The sequence below is a fragment of the Rhopalosiphum padi genome, chromosome 3 (assembly GCF_020882245.1).
Source record: "Rhopalosiphum padi isolate XX-2018 chromosome 3, ASM2088224v1, whole genome shotgun sequence".
NCBI lineage: Eukaryota > Metazoa > Arthropoda > Insecta > Hemiptera > Aphididae > Rhopalosiphum > Rhopalosiphum padi.
In genome coordinates this window covers 56146196-56150971 of record NC_083599.1, presented here as the reverse complement: position 1 = coordinate 56150971, position 4776 = coordinate 56146196, and the positions used below count along the sequence as shown (strand labels likewise).

General features: G+C 29.0%; 1 long non-coding RNA gene across 1 annotated transcript; it reads right to left on the bottom strand.

Moving 5' to 3' along the window:
* Positions 1–2324: 2324 nt before the first annotated feature.
* LOC132928025 (uncharacterized) lies at positions 2325–4656 on the bottom strand. The gene is made up of 2 exons (XR_009661948.1): positions 4550–4656; positions 2325–2666 (listed from the first exon to the last, which is right to left on the bottom strand). It is a non-coding gene; the product is annotated as an uncharacterized LOC132928025 (long non-coding RNA).
* Positions 4657–4776: the final 120 nt, after the last annotated feature.

Below are 4776 nucleotides of genomic sequence, written 5' to 3'. Positions count from 1 at the left end.
AATTTTCTCGATTTTGACATATATTGCAAACATTTGAACTTTAAATTTTTAGGTATAAACAAAAATTGTGACTAACGATTTTTGATTTTATTTTACTACAAAAAGTATAACTTACATTAAACCTTCTAATAAATTTTAAAGATTTTTTGGATTTCTAAATTTTTTATAGGCATTTCAAAAAAAAAACTTAGAAAAATCAAAAATTTAAATTATCTATAAATAGCTTAAAAAAAATCAAAATATTTTGAAAATTTAATCGTAAATAGATAACGCTAATATAAACATTTCGAGAAAATTTCAAGTATTTACAATGATTCGTTTTTAAGTTACAGCAAAATAAAAAAATCGATTTTGTCCGTTTTTCCATTACTTTTTTAGGGTTTTCCTGGCGCTTTTGAAAACTACTGGAAATTTTTTACTTTTGGCCCCTCAAAGTACCAAAATTTTCCTTTTCAAAGAGAGGCTGAAGTGAAAAATCAAACTATTATTTCTACTCCAAAACGATATAACAGACACAAAAATAAAACATACATCATTGTAAAATCAATACATTTTTCACTCCGTTCAGAATCTAAAATAAAAATAACAATCGTTCTTTAATTCTTATATATTATCTAATTCCCTCAATTTATCTGTATAATAATAAATCTTGAAATTATGTTTATCTATATAGCCTTCACAACTACTTGTCACGTAAATATTAATAAGATTGTCTGATGATGCTGTCATTTATAATAAAAAAAATTATTTTTAACAAGACGTGAAATATTATGAAAAATGTTATACTGAGTATATGAGTGGCTATAATATACTTATATAAGTTATAAGTGAGTACCCAAGTACTCATGCAGTTATATGAAGCGTAATTATTATTGAAAAATTTAACTGTTGTTTATGATTTAAACTGTCAACATATAAACTTATCAGTGGTTGGGATGCTACTAAATTGTGGTAATAAAATATTATATTTTCTTATACTCTTGTCTAGTGGCATAACAATAGTGTGAATAAAGCCATTGACTCAAGAGTATATACACTATACAAAAAGGGTATATTTAAAAGTATACATAATCTGAATTTATGGTTTTCATTAATCTAGTCATTCTTTAGTATAGTATCTTTAGATATAATGTTAGGATTAACGAGTGTAAGTAATTTAGCGACTTAGAATTACTTTAATTTAAACAAGAAACAGCTTGGAACGTGAATTTTGTGGAAATTATTGATGTATTTATGGAAACAAAAGATAGAAAGAAGCAATTTAAAAAATGTATAACTTATATTTATACCATTATTATTAAAAATAGTTAGTTTAGTATTAATTATTTGTATCAGGACAATTCAAAAATACACATATCATTATCATAATATAACAGTATAAAATAGTTATCGTGTATTGCAGTAATAAGTCAAATTGCGCAAACAAGTTACATAATTTTAAATAATTTTCATCAATATATAATTCCATTATAACCATAAAACATATACCTAGTAAGGGAGTTAATTAAATTAGACCCATTTTGCCTATTTTCGATGAATAAAATAGTCATTCAAAAAATAAAATTAATTTAAATATGTTTTACAAAAATCAATGTATTTTGCTAGCCTATTGAATATATTTTGAAAAATGTTTCAATTAAATTATATATGGTATTGTAACATATATACAATATGCCTTATAGTGATCATTGAATAATTATATTTTTTCAAAATTTTAATTAAAAAAATTATCTTTTAAGTTACAGTTCATATATTGTACATTATTATTAGGTATTGTCATCAAAATCCGGCAACGTGGACGACAAAATAAAACAAAATTGCTATTTAACGAAACATTATAATTATATTATTATCATCTGATTACAAATTTAATTTCCAGCACAAAATATTCATTTGTAATTAATTTTAATTCAAAGTTATAAAAAGTATATTTTACAATTATGAAAATTAGTATAGACTTTTATAGGCACTTAATATATCATTGGTTTTAAATATTATTATATTAATACTCAATATGTATATAATAGGTATTTTGTTAAAATCAATTACACAGTGATACGTATATGCGAGTTTGTGTGGCAAAAATGTCGAATTGAAGCAGAGGATTTCATTTTACATAATATTATATTGATTATACGCAATTATACTGAAAATAACGTGTATAATAATGATACCTATTTAATTATCGTAATAAAATTTTGAAAAAATATAATGACACACTAATATAATATGCTTTAGGCATAAAAGCATTAATGCATTATCTTGCGCCAAAATTATCTAATGTATACTCTTTAGTTTTAGTGTTAGAAAATTACAATTCTGAATTGTATTTATTATATATTATATTAATATCCCCGAGTTGTCCTTGTATTCTAGATGCCGGATGTCAAAATTTATTTCCAACACACCGACACCAATCATACTTATATAAGAATAATATAATATTATTGATAATAATTCTTTACAAACAATAGATAATTTGATAAAAAAAAATTACTGCAGATACGTCGTAGTAATTATTAGTTAGACACAGGTTTGATATAAGTGCAGGTTACGTAACATTATAATTGTATGTTTTTTATGCATAATCTTTTCGTTTGCATAACGGTTCAGTTGTTGGTCTGGACATATTCTAGCGATCACTAGTCACCAATTACCAACACCACCTGTAATTAATATTTTACATATTAATCGTTTTTCAGATCTTGAAATGCCACAGTAAGCTTATGTTATGCACTTTGTAGTGACGAGAAACCTTCGAATTGTTCTCGATTGGATTGATCTGTCCGGTCAATACGTTTCTAGCCACCCGAAGAAAACAAAATAAATAACCTTTACGTAGAGGTCTATACGACTATACAGTTCTATACGAGTGTTTACACTCTACAGCATTCTTATTTTTTACGACTAAAGCACAAATTTTTTATAAATATTAAAGGACAGACCGAGCAAAATGTATACGTCACGCCCAAGTCTTATACATTCTAATCACCTCATAAAATCGTTATCATTTGTCATCGCCACGAATTAATAAATAAAATTATTTCTATTTACTGGGACTTAAATGAATACAAATTATTAACATCCATAATTGAAATCATTGGTACCTATAACTATTCAGCTATCATAAATTATAATAATTCGTGTATCATGCTAACAAGTGCCCTTATTAGTAAGTAATCGTAGTAACCCGCGTCCACGACGATACGTCTTATATCCTTGCAACTATATATAATATTATATATAAGCAACTTATAATATTATGACGATCACGGGGGTAGTGCAATGTGTGTTTAATGTATATCGTCGGTTAGACGAGCGTCCCATGTCGCGCGAGGATCAGCGTAATAATATTATATTATTAATAATAATAATGTTGCAATAAAAAACGGTTGTCGGTCCGTTCGGTCGCGCGCACGTGACGGCCGGCGGATAGCGAGCGAGCCCTCGTCAGGAAACGCCAAACACAATGGATATAATATATTATAATACACCTCATAATAGATAAATACCTATATATTAACGCACGCGTCCCTCCCCTCCCCCTCAATTCCCCCACAGGTTTCTCCGCCCCCTCTCGTCGCAATATATACGCTGTGGCTCATAGACACATGGTCTAACGCTATTGCCATTTATATATATAACACACACACATACACATAATATATTATAATATATAAAGTTATTTCGCGGACCACGCAAATCGTGGCAAACGCTGACGGGAGTGGTAGGACGTTTATATTTTATTTTTTTTACCGTCTCTGTCTGTCTCTCTCTCCGAATAATAATTTTTATACCATCGTAGCTGCAACGCACGGCGCACCGAAGGAGGATGGAATAATAATAATAATATTATAATATACGCGAGCGCGCGCGCGTCCTCTCGCAACAACGGCGTTTGTGCGTGGTGCGTCCTGACTATATATACGCATATTACAATAATATATAAATATATATATATATATATACCTATATACCTATATACATATTATACATTATATTCACGTACACACACCGACGATTATAATATGATGATGATAATTATTATTATTATTATTATTTTTGTCCTTGACAACAGCTGATGGTTCGACGTAAACCCGTTCGTTTCGCGATTCACACAATATACACACGGGCCAGCGCGCGCGCACACGCTGTATATTATATGTATTATTATATAGGTGTATCTATTTACTACTACACGTCAAACGCTCGCTCAGCGCTCTCCGGTAAATTATTATTACAGGCACACACACACATATCTGCGTCCGCGTGCGTCGCTGTGTGCGTGCGCGTTTGTGTCTCGTAGGTACAGTCTCACTCTCGCACACTCGCCGTCTGTCTGTCTGTCTCTTTATATCTCTCTCTCTCTATATATATATATATATATATATATTATATTTAAATCTATATCTTCCTCTCTGTCTCTGTCTTTCTATTAATCATAATATTTTAATACGCGAATATAAGGAGGTATACATACTATACTATATACATACACGCACACGCACGCACTTATATAGGTAGGTAGGTACTATATTAATATACCTACCCGACTTTTTTTTCCATTTTCTGTTGGGATATCTTGCTCGCTCCATCAGCGTTGAAATGTAATATTATTATTGTTATATATTGTTGTACCGGCGTATACCATCCACATATATCTACAAGCGTTTAATAATAAAAATAATAATATTATTTTATGATTTTTTTTTTTCGCAAACAGTATATAATAATATTCGTATTATGACGAAATAATCATAAAAAGAAAAAAATTAT